At 45.1% G+C, this 12,529-nt stretch overlaps 1 protein-coding gene across 6 annotated transcripts in view; it reads left to right on the top strand.

Annotated features, from left to right (window-relative positions):
• Positions 1-12,529, top strand: part of LPP (LIM domain containing preferred translocation partner in lipoma) — a 331,785-nt gene that overhangs the window by 54,769 nt on the left and 264,487 nt on the right. For 4 of the 6 annotated variants that reach the window (XM_063167037.1, XM_063167038.1, XM_063167035.1 and 1 more), the window contains one exon: positions 7,893-7,991. The exons of 1 other annotated variant lie outside the window; for it this stretch is intronic. The gene's annotated coding sequence lies outside the window, so the exon portion shown is untranslated. The remainder of the gene's footprint in view (positions 1-7,892; positions 7,992-12,529) is intronic. One more of the 6 variants, XM_063167039.1, reaches the window with a different exon arrangement.

Below are 12,529 nucleotides of genomic sequence, written 5' to 3'. Positions count from 1 at the left end.
TGCATCTCTAAAGTGCAATCCCACACTCCAGTTTATAACCTGTGTGCGCTAGAGAGGACGCATTTCTGTGTGGCCAAAGGCACGTAATCCTCCCAGCCCCAGGTGTGTTCACTCCAGGCCAGGCTGGCTTTTATTTCCTGTGCAGGTATTGCTTGAGTGCTGCAAACCTGTGAAACAACCCTTTAGGACTGTAGCTTCAATAGTCTCTAGTTTTTAAGTTAACACCCCCCCCCTCCCTTCCCTGCAATGTAATGAAGGTAATTACTGCCTGTGCAGTGCATGTGTTTGCAGCTCTGCAGGAGCACTTGCTGGGCTGGTCTCGTTCAGCTGGCTCCTGTTTGGATCCTGCATCTCCAGACCGCGGGGTCTGAGCCTGACGCTCCACTAGCGTTTTTCCTAGATGGATTTATTGGATTTCCAGTAAAGACAAACAAAGTCTGAGGTCTGACGGTGCTGAGCAGGCAGCGCTGCACTCGCTGTCCAGCCTGCTGTGCTCAGCTCCTTATACGGCCAAAAAAAGGAAGGGGAAAAGAGGGCGCAGCGTGAATACCAGACATTCGATGCATTCTTCCCAGCTGCAAACTTGGAATTCGCTTTTCCCTGGAAAGTGGGCCCTCTGTATATCCATTAATTCAGGCTCTGTACTGTTGAGCAGGAAGAGGGAAGCCAGCATTGAGCTGGCTCCGAGCAACACGCAATTGTCTTGTGTAAAGGAATTTCTGTTCTGTGAGGTTTTTTTTCCTGCTTTGATGGGAGACAGGGGTGGGATGAGGAATGGGAGAGGGGGCCAGGTTCTCCTGAAGCTCTCTCTGACTTGGCAAGCTGTAAGCAGGTAGGCTGCAATTACATCTATTTTCTTCATCTAAAAATCAATCTGATTCATCATTAGCCTCTGCCTTTAAATTATATTTTCCCTGAATAGCATCTTCCGGTTAGTGGGAGGCGGAGGGGAGGTAAGGCAATCGATTCTGTTACTTCATTCATCATCTGGCTTCAGCATGTGTTGTTTGAATCACTGTGGGTGTGAATGGCTGTACTCGGGCTGGAAGTACAACACACAGGTTCTCTATCTGCTGGATATGGGCCCTGGTATCTCCAAGTGGGCTGGGGTTTCCAAGCACTGGTTTGTTCTCTTGGGTGCTGCACCCTTTTGAGAGCTTGAATGAGGAAGGTCAGGCCAATCCCTCCCCTCTCCTGATTTGTCACTGGTTCACAGGGTGCCAGGGCACTGGGAACTGAACTGCCATGGCAAGTGTTGTGGTTTCTAGGTTGTTTGGAAGCCCCATTTGGAGCTGGAAGCCACAGCAGGGTGAATCCTGGTGCTACCTGTGCTCTGGCGGCTCGCCTGCCTGCAGCACCTGGGGCCATGTTAGCAGGGACACCTCCAGCCAGCCCTGATTGTGCCTGTCACCCAGGGGAGAGCTTTCCAAGACCACATATGTGGCTTGTGCTTTTGTGGACGCTTTCTGTGTTTCACAGGGGCCAAACAGGTGGGAGAATTGGGCAATTGTCACTCAGCCGAAAGGCATTTGTAAAAAGCAGCTTGACAACCTTGAGTCATGTTTTACTGCCTCAGGATCAGAGTGCCTGGAAAGCAGTTCTCTATTGTCTCTTCACAGGCCTTGTGGAGGTGATGATGCTACTTAATTTCACAAGCTCCTTTCATCTAGCTGCTGCACCGTGCTTTCCCATCTCGAGTTGGGCTGTGACAGCACTTGACTAAGGCAATCTGTGTAGCTTTGTGAGGATCCCATCTGTTCCTCTCCTTGACAGCTGGGTTGTTCCATGTTACTTGCCTTCTTTCTTTCCTGTAAAACCCAGCACGTTATTAGGACCCAAAATAGTAGCTCCTCTGGGCCATGCTGTAATAGAAGGTGTTTCATGATGACAAGTTCCAGCATTGCATGAAGGCAAAGCCCTTTTATACACACAGGGAAATGGTAACAATCTGCTTGCAGGTCATGCATGGCTCAGCTCTTTGAACTTCTACATTGTCAAGTGTTTGCTGTCTCTGTTCTTAGAGACTGTACTTTGCAACAAGCACTGTAAATTATCCAGCAAGGATAATAAAGGAGTTTGATGGTAGAAAAAAGAGAGATGAATGGCAAATCTATGCTAATGGAAACATCTGTCGGGTATTCTTGTTATTCTTTCCCTATCCATCCCAACATGCATCCAGAGGTTGTTTAAAGCCAAGTGGAATAAAGACTTAATTTTTTTCCTCTGAGTGGACCTTATGCTCTTGTGTCTAGGTTTAGGTTAGAACTGTCAATTGTATTTTTGGCACTATTTCATAAAAGTGCCCTCTTGAGCATTTGGCTATAAATGCAACTTAATGATGCTCCTTGTTCATTTGCTCCACAAAAAATTGGGTAGTGGGCTTGGTGAGTGTTGGATTTGGGGTCCCTTAATGTTTTGGCTGTCTGAACTCTTTCTGGTGGATGATAGCTGCCAGTTGAGAGCAGGAGGCTGGCAGGCTGGCAGGACTCCTTTCCTGTGCCCTCAGATGGGTGTGTTGCTTGCAGAGGGCTCTCTGATGCTGCAGTTACCTGAAATGTGTACATGGTTTAGGAACATCGTGAGTTTTGTGGATGCTGAAAAGTTGCAGCCTCTCTATCTTGCTTCCATTTGTGCTAGATTTAAATGGGTGTAAATTTCCACTGGTTGCTTTTCTAATGCAGTGAAACACTGAACTGGTGGAGAAGGAGAAAAAGACAGGTTACTGGTAAATATTTCTTTAAGTGTTGGGGTGGTTTTGTTTCCTGGATGTTGTCTTCTTGTTGGGAAAAAAATGTAAGACAATAAGCACAATGCACCTTCCAAGTGTAGGGGATTGCTGTGCTTCTGTTCTTTTTATGTTTTTTATTTTTGTGGTACTGCCTTGAGGTGTCTTACCAGAAGTATGGGCTGTCATTATTAGAGTATCCTGTAAAACAGCTGTAATAATTGCACAATGTTCTTTATTCCTGTCAAGTTTATTCATAGACTTTTTTTTTTAAGACACACGAGGGACTGTCTCTGCACACATCATTGATTTTGCTAATAAAATCTTATATTTTGATGGTACATTTCATTGGAAAATCATTAACTGCTCTATAAGACTTACAGTATCGTGGGATGGGAATGTTTCCTGTTGCCTTCATGGAGAGATTGATCTAGATGGATTTCTTTGATTTCTGAACAGCTACTGGGAAAGGGCACGGAACCAGATGCCTCATCTCTGCTCCAGTCTCTCTCACCAAGGCTTTTCTTCCTGCGGGGAGTGGAGAAGGTGCTTAAAACCTGTTTGAAGTTATTCTAGTGCAAAAGGTGGGGAGAGGACACCTGTTGGACCATGGCCACCATGTTGTCCCCAGTGGTCCCTCCATGTGAGCTTCCTGATGGCAGCTGTGACCACAGGTCAGCTGCTCAGGTGGAGGGCATTGTTCCTATTCAGGGACCAGGAGCAGCCTGTGCCTCTGTCCAGTATCAGCCAGGATGTGCTTGAAAGCCTCAGGCTGTTCTTGCTGCCCCTTCTGGCTGAGTTCTTCAGGAGCCTGGATCAGCAGCCCATGGTTTTAGATCTGCAAGCCCAGAGCCCGTGGAAGGGCCCAGAGTGAGGTTAAACTGGGCACTGCTCTGGTTTATTTGGCTGTTAAAGAGCTTTTCCCCTGGAAGGGAGTGTTGGACTGGCAGTCAGAGAGCCACCACTGAGCCAAACTCCAGTCCTGCATTTAGTGGCAATTAGTAGATTTGAGTGCGTCCTTCATGCAGCCAAAAAACCTGGGAGATGGCACAAGTCTGTATTTCATTGTATTCATTAATTTAGTGAGAGTGTGTGTGTTGTGTTTGAGGGAATGTTTCGTGTTCAGGTTTGTAGAGCTGAATCCGATTCTGTTTTACAGGAGACAGCCCAGTTGTCCATAGCAACCTGAAATTGATTTTTCCCCCCTGTCTGCTGAAAGCTGTTCCCTCTTGAATCATCCCTTTAATTTAATACAGTGAACAGGATGTCCCTGCATGCAGAGCCTTTTTTTTTTTTTTTAACAAGTAACCTAGGCAAAAAAAAAAAAAAAAAAAAAAAAAATCTTATTTGAACAACAGCCCTGCCTCTGTCTTTATTGCCACTTGGCATTAGTCCTTGCTGTGCTGTTTCCTTGTGCTTTGTTTCAGGCACTGGAGGCCATTATCAGTATTGGTTAATCACCACTGCTGCCACAGGGGCATGTCCCCCTGCACACCCTGACCAGCATGGCAGTGGGTCCCTCTTTGGCATGAAACCCTTCAGGCTGCCCTGCTTTGTGCTGAAAAATCTATTTTTTTGTAGTGTGTATCATCAGCCCTGTGCTTTCCTGTGATGTGTGGTGTTGCCCACATGTGGCACTGGCCATGTCCTGGCTCTGACCTGCCTTTCTTTGTGGGTCTTTCCAGTGCAAGCAGTGGACTTGCTTCACAGGAGACTGGTTGCAAGGTGTTGCCTTGCTGTTTCGTTCCTATTTGCAAAAGAAATCTTTGTCGTCTGTGTGGTGCTTGAGGACTCCAAGGGAGTGATTACCTTGTCAGAGGAGTGCCAGGGGTGAGGAATTTAGGACATTTGTGCTTTTACTACCTGGAAGACCACTTGACCACCTTTTGGAAGAATGACGGCTTGTGTGTGGTCAGTGCAGAATGCAAACTCTTTCCACATTTTCTTCCCCCTGGATTTTGCACAGTGTGGCAAGACAGCAGAGATTTTTTCCTGTGTTCTTTGTTCTTGCCCTGCTTGTTGGGAAGCCACTGGAGGAGGAGGTGTTGCTGGGCTGGGGCAAGGTGTGCCGTGTAGCAGTTGTCCCACCAGACTTGTCCCTGTTGGTTGTTCCGCACAAAGAGAAGCAAGCTGCTGCTTGCATCCATGCTTGGGCCATTAATACAAATTGCACCAATCTGTGCTGTGAAATGTCTGCCTTTCCCTGGCTTGTTTTATGAAAAGTTAAAGGGGTAAAAAAAAAAAGCACACTAAATCAATATGGCAGAGGCTTCAGTTGTGTGTTCACCTGCTGTCACTGTGGGATGAAGCCATGTCACTTGACATGCCTCGTGTATGGCACTTGTTGAGAAGACAGTTATTTCATCTCTCTGGCTTTTTTCATGTCAGTCAAAAAATGGTTTGTTTCATGTGCATCATCTGAACATTGCACTGAATAAGCTACCCAAAAAAGGTTAATCTCCAATTCTGTACTGCTTTTACTGTCGCATGCAACTGCTTCAAAGACAGCAATGAGTGTATCTCTAATGATGACTCCCGGATACAGAGGTAGCATAGGCTTCTACTTCTTTCAGGTGCCAAAACTCAGACTTACAAGGCCTGTTTTTTCAGAACGCTTCATGTTTTGTAGTGCTGTACATGGTTATAGTACAAGTCTTGATTAAAGGTTGAACACAGAATCTCAATCCTTGCCTGCTAGTTCTTGTCTCTTCTGGACATGGTCCTTCTGTATCTTTATTCAGCCCCAAAAGGCACAGCAGTAGTAAATATGTGGGAAATGTTGATATATGTGACTTTGCTCTTATCGTTCAGAAGGTTTATGGCAGGGGCATAAACAGGATCTAATCTTTCCAAGTGACGCTCAGCTGCCAGACCACAGAGCTTCCTTTCTCATCTCCTTACCATTGCCTGCCCTGCATGCTCTCCCTCTTATGAAAACTGAATGAGGGGGAGGAAGCCACTGTCCCACATGGCTGCAGCCTCCTTTTTGACATGACTTGGCTTTCATACAGAACTGGCGTGTAGAGTGGACATTGCTCCAGGTGTCAGTGAACTTCCTTGTGTCTTGTTGTCATTCCTCCCTTCAGCGGGAGTACTGTCTCCCTGAGAGCTGGGTATGCTCCGGCTGAGTTAGGCAGAAGTTCCTCAACTGTTGTCTGTAACTTCTGTCAGTGGGATATTTGTAAATTTAAACGCTTCCTCCCAGAAGTATCAAAGGAACTGAGGCCACTTTTCAGCATGGACATGAAAGGCTTTCGCGCTCTGGTGCAGCCAGGATTGCCATGGAGAACAAAGGCTTTTGCTAATCGCTTCTAATGCCTTTCAAGTTTATGCCTCATTTTTTCCCCTTTTTCAGATGGCCTCCCAGAGTACTGAGACTTCACTGACTGACTCACCAAATAATTAACAGGAGGAGGACTCAATCTCTGAAACTTTTGAACACCTCTTTTAATTTTCTTGAATAAGCCAGTACTCTGGCCAGGATCCAATTTGTGTAATTACATTTGACCTAACTTAATCCCTTGGCAGTTTCAATTGCATGTGGTAGTTGTCTTGGCTCCCTGTCCTGGGCTGCCATTCAATGCTACTCCATGGTTTTCAACAGCTGTCGTAATTCAGCTGTACAAATGGGTGTATTTTCCTGGTGGAAGCATTCCTCATATCTCTATCCCTTGCTAAACATCCTTATCTCACTAGTATTTTGGGAGGTAACGTGTCTGATGCTGCGGATGATCTTGCTGAAGTCCTTGGAGCTACTTTCACCCTTAAAGATGGGCATGCATTTAGAGTCTTTTATCAGTTGTCCAACATACATTTTGAGATTACTTTGAGTTTTTCACCTTCAGGCATTTATTGCTCAGTCTCCTCAGCTACTATGTGGTGCTTTAGGGACGTTACTGGTGCAGGTATTCCTCTTTAGCCTTGGGAACAGCACTTCTGCTCTCCAATCAGTGCTAATCAGGAGTGCGTCGCCTTCCTGTGCTGACAGCAGTTGGGCTGGCTGGCTGTAAGTGCTGGCATTGCTAAGAGTGCAAGTGATGAAGGAAAGCAAAAGCCCAGGACAGCTGGGTAGGATTACAAAGGGTGAAAAAAACCATCCCAAGCAGAAACTTGGAGATGGACAAAGTGCAGTAGCCAAAAGTACAGTCAGATGGGTAATCCTTGCAAAAGACAAGACACTGAGTTCTTGCATTGGCACATCCTTAGATGTGCAACAGGCATCTTGTTTTCACAGCAGGTGACAAATTGAGGGTTTCTTGGCTTCAGCCATCGGAAAAGGAGTATTTGTTACAAAGCCACTTGATCCTTTGGGGGTAGGAGCAGCTCCCTCTGAGGGGAGACAGGAATTTAGATGAGATGTGGTGCAAAAGGTGATCTACTGGTGAAAGGTGCTGTTGTTGCAAATTGTCTGCTACCATCTAACTCTGTTTTTCTGAAAGCCTTCAGAAGTAGGCTGGCAAATGTATCATTGCTGCTCTCCCTTGTTGCCCGTTATCTTTCATGAAATTTGGGATGTTTTTGTCATTCAGAACTCTCCCCTGTGTTTCTGAGCACTGTTCATGTAGATCCTTTCTTTACCTTTCTACAATGTCACCAAACACTTGGGTTCATGAGAGAATTCATTTTGCTAGGTAGAACATCCTGAAGATCAGGTAAGGAGTATGTTGTGAATACAAAAGCCATTCATCAGACCTGACTTTTACCCTCTGGATCTATCCCATAATTACACACATTTAAATGTCAGAGTAGACTGGAAATGTTGCCTCTCTTGGTTTCAGTGACACTGTAAATAAAGTCACCAGTGGTTACATCAAAATTTGTCCTCCATCACAGAGCTTAAAAGTTTGGAGTCAGAGCCATCTGATTTGGACATGTGCTGGGTATTGCTTATATATTGGCAGAGCTCTCTGCAAAGTCCATGAACACTTTGTTTCCTAGAACACAAATTTATCAAACCCTTATGGTGGTTGTCAGAGAAAATGTGGCCAACTCCGAGCGGTGGTGCATGATGTATCTACAGTCAGCGATGATGCTTTTGAAGATCTGTTTGTGTGCTAAATAATGGGGTGCAGAAAATTGCACTTCAGATTTGCTGGCTTTTCCTTTACTCCTGGACTGGACTCTGCCTGCCATCCTGAAGACAAATCTTTTATTTTTCTTGTTTCAGAGTACTTTGTAACTGTGTGTGCCTGAATGCATCAGCCTTTGGAGGTGAGCGCCTTCCCTTGAAACAGCCTCGTGATAGCCAAGTGCCTTCTCTCTTGGGGTAAGGAATGACACACACATGCAGGGATTGAGGTCAGGCAGTTTCAGTCATGGAAAGGTTTAAGGACAAGTTGGAAGAGCAATAGCAGACATGCTTTTAGGAGAACCGATCCTTCCATGTAGTGGAAAAATAGACTAGGTGATGTCTGGAGAGTTCTACTAACCCACTGATAATTAAAATGAGAATGTGTGAAATTCTTATCTTAACAACCTTATTCAAAGCTGATAAGGTGAAAGGCAAAGCTGGGTGTATCTGTGCAGAATGAGCTGCATGGTCTGGTGAAGAATTGAGGCAGCAGCAATTAATGCTGGTGCTCAGTGTCTTTGTTACCTGAATGGTGATGTTATTATGGAGGGAAGTATAAGCTCAGGGGAAAGAAGAAGTTTAATCCTCTGTTGCTGGCATGTAGTGTAAACTTGTGGTAAAAACAGGAAGTGGTATCAATTCTGGCTCCTTTGTAGTAAGTTTCTGGGAGTTTGGGTCACTTCCATGGTCCATGTAAGGGATTTACTCTTACTCTCAGGGGTGTAATCTCATCTGTTTTATTGTGACATCAGAACACAATGCTACCAATATAGGTATACTGGGCAAACCACAAATATCATGTGGAACACAGAGAGAGGAACCAAGTGATTATTTTTCCTCTCTTTTTCCAGGGCTGATGAGGTTGAGGAGAGTTTCATTTTTCTTCTCTTGCTCTTCTGTTCATGTTCTCCATTGTGTTTCTTTGTCTTGCCTTGACAGCAAACACAGCAGGCTTTTCCTGAGTTTAAAAATGCTGGCTCACTAGCTAGGTCTTGAAATTATGTCCTGAAGATGTCTGCTCCTTTAGTTCCCTTGCTTCTTCCTCCTTCATCCCTTCCCTGGGAGTTGCTGATGGCAAATGGAGCCTGGGCTCAGGCAGCCTCCAAACCATCCTATGACAAGAGGAGTGTTCAGGTGCTTTGTCTTCCTTGGTCCAGTGAAGAAGATCAGTGAGATATCTGTCTTATATCTTGTAGGACATCTGAAATTCAATGGGAAGTTCTTCAACCTCTTGTTGGACTTTGCTTTCTCTAAAATTTACATTTCATCCATAATGTCAGCAAACACTGGTGTCTGCCCTGGAGTTAAACCAGTGTCTTACTGTTCCTTATCATCTTCTGCTTAGCAGAGATAAGCTGTTGTGTCTCAGGTGTACAGGGACATGGAAGGGACTTGCAAATAGCTCTAAGAAATGCAGATGGTGTCAAGAAGAAAATAAGGGATGCCTTTCTGAAGTCACCTTTGTACATGTTTTTTTATTTTTTCCTCTTTTATTTTTTCCTCCTCTTGAGCTTTTCAATTCCTGCAACTATCTGCTCAAATCTTGAAAGCAGGATGCGTTCGTGGAAAGATGCAATTTACTGTGTTCCCCCATGATCTTTTGATCTCAGTCAATCAAATAAATCCAAGACCTTGCCATTCACCTTGTTGCAAGGACAGTTAATAAGTTGAGGGGTTGTGCCAATGGTAGTGATGGTTTTCCAGCCTTGTGCTTTTTTTTTTTTTTTAATTGTTATTCTTTTTTATGGTTCTGACCTTTTGGACTGGTCAGGGTAAGATTATTTGCAAAGAATAGTCCATAAATATGCCTGTCAGGACTGGAGTTAACATTCAAGTGTTGCTGCTTAGCAAAAGAAAGCAATATGCCAAAGTTCAATTTAGATTTCCCTGCAGGGTTGAAAATAATGACAAGATTCACTTAACATGGCAGGGATGAGTCCTGCCACCTCTGTGGGAGTGGCTGCTGTGTGGTCCTGCAGCACTTTGTAGCCGTGTGCCTGGTTCAGTTGTCTGCTTCTGAAATTCAGTGTCTGGCATCTCGTGCTGGGGCTTGCTTGGGGTGGAGGAGCCCTGGATGCATCTCCTGGCTCTTCTATTGCCAGCTCAGTCAGTTGGTAGCTTCCCTTGATTTAGCAACTGAATTTTTTTCCAAGTGCTGTGCTCCTTGCAATGAGCACTTGCAATGCAGATGAGGGTGTGTGGAGCTGCTCTAAGCAAGTCCTGCAAAGCCACCCTGTTCCCATCTTTGCACCCCATCCTGCCCTCAGTGCAAGCCAGCGTGGGTTCAGGCGTGGCTGAACACAGCCCATGAGTGTCCTGTGGTGTTTTGAGTTGTGTCCTGTTACCTGCTGTGAGCCCTTAGGGAGTCCCAGATATCAATGGAAAGCAATTTGGGTTTTCTCTGCTGTTACTATTCATGAAAATAGTTCCTAGATATCTCCCACCTAATGTTTGCCCCCATGGAAGTGTGCCTCATCCAGTGGTAAGAATCTTGCTTTACTGTCGGGAAATATCTGAGTGGTTATTGATGCTTCTGCTGTCCTGTCAGCAGAATTGACTCCTGGGGGTGAGAGCAGCATGAGGAGTGAAGCTGGAAACCAGCAGCTGCTATTTAGGCGTTAACCTGCAGCACTTGAAAGCTGCACAGTCCATTGTGTATAAATGGTCTCTTTAGAGCCTGGCCATGAATGTAAGCATAGTTTGTCTCAAGCATGTGGCTCTTCTGAGTTCATTTTTTCTTCCCTCTGTAGATGAGAAAGTGAAGGTGCTGAAGACCACTTGAATTTTACTCACAAGAAGTTCATGGCAGTGGAGCCCTGAGGCTGGGTCTGAAACCCATGGGTTAGGCTAAAAAATTCCCCTAGAGAAAGCCTATATGTGATGAAAAAAACGATGCCGTCAGTTGAGAAAGCAATTCCCAGTAGGCTGGGACTAGGTGGTGAAATCAAGGTGCAAAAAACAGTGCAGCTTGTGGAAAGTCACAGATCACCTCCATGCCAGACCCCTGTGAGAGCTCAGCAGCTCTTGGTCCCAATCAGCAGTGCTGTAACTTGTGGTGAAGCAGATGGGTCTGGTTCCCTGTCAGCAATCACTGAAAAGTTTTAGAGCAAAAGAAATAAATTTGTCTTTAGGACTATCTTAAAATCCAGAAGTCATTTCTCCAGAACCTGTAAATAACTGAATATAAAAGGAGAGGATATGGTGAAAATAGGTTAGAGGGTGGCAGGGCAGAGCTTTTATTGTCGTGCCACACCCTCACAAGCCTGGTGGCCAGGCTGAGAGCTGGGGACAGCTGTCCCCATCCCCACAGCTGCCATCCTCCAGGTGGCAAAGGAAAAGCCCTCCAATGTGCAGGAGTATTGCATGTCCCAGAAGGCAACACTCTCATTTCTTATTCCAAAAGGGACTGGCAATTAGCAGCAGGGGTAATAACCACCTGGAATTAAATTCTGTGGAGGCATGAGAAATAGTAGGGTATATTTGGAAATATCTATTGCATATATATATTCCTCTTAAGAGAAACATGTTGGAGGTGCCATATCCATAAATACTAATAAGGCTGTTTGATTCCAATTTTCAGGTAAGATTAACATTTTATTGAGTATTATATCTGTCACATTCAATGCTTTAGTGTACCATCCTCTCAGGCTTATTAGCATAATTGCAGTGCTTAAGCAACAATAAAAAATTCAACAGTAAAATAGCGGTTAGCACAGGCAATTTGTTATCAAAAGCTTTTACTTAAGGACAGCTTTTGAGCGTATTTATTATCCAGTTAGGGCTATACATTATTTTTATTTATAAAAACAAGAGGGAAGCAATGTAGGAATGCTTTTTCTCTTTTGGTGTCTCAATCAGGAGCCCTGAGAATTGGCCACCGCCTTTTTCTCTTTCTTAAAATCACCCAGCAAATTCACTCGGAGTGGGGAGACAAGATAACAAAACCGACTCTGGTCTGGAGCAGGGCTGTGACGTTAATAACTCAGCAGAACAATTCCAGTAAATTCTGATGCCAACTGGAGTGCTCTTTTAAAATTCCCTCATTGCATCCTGGCTCTGCAGATGCTGTCCTTTGTCCGTGGCAGATGGCACTGTCACTGGGGCAGTGCAGGGACAGGAGTGGCCCAGGCTCACACCCCAGAGGTGGCTGCAGCCCAAGGTGCAGTGCAGCTGTTGGGGTGATGCTCCCACAGATGAGGGGAGGGACTGGACAGGACCTGCAGGAAAACAGACTTTAGTATCAGTGCTGGTTGCCTCTGAGGCTGGAGCAGAGGAGCATGGCCTGTCTGTGACAGTGCTGTACATCCCACCTCCTTTCTTTTCTCACTTTGAGGACTCTTAGGGTGCTGAAAAGCTGCAGTATAGATGTGAATGCACCTGTTTGTGTGCCAGCACTTGCTTGTGCCTGTACAAAGTCTCTGTTGCCAGCATGGCAAGATTTTGTCTGAGTGTTTATATTTTCAGCACTTTTTCTGTGTGTACTTAAAATACAAAGTTGTACCTCATAAATGAAGAAGTAAATAAGTTTTAAGCAACTCAAGAAGTCCTTAGACTAGGAGGTTCATCAAGAAAAGCACATGGAATTGGCAAGAGGAAGACTGCTGCTGTGATTGGTTGTGATTCCTTTGCTGGTAGAGGCTTTTTACAGACCCTCTCTTTGCCTGTGTTGGCTCTTCCAACATCCCTCTGCCTTTGCTTGAGTTGTTGTCATTGTTCCTGAGATCTGTGCTCAC

This window comes from Melospiza melodia, chromosome 12 (assembly GCF_035770615.1).
Source record: "Melospiza melodia melodia isolate bMelMel2 chromosome 12, bMelMel2.pri, whole genome shotgun sequence".
NCBI lineage: Eukaryota > Metazoa > Chordata > Aves > Passeriformes > Passerellidae > Melospiza > Melospiza melodia.
This window is presented reverse-complemented; position numbering and strand designations above follow the sequence as displayed.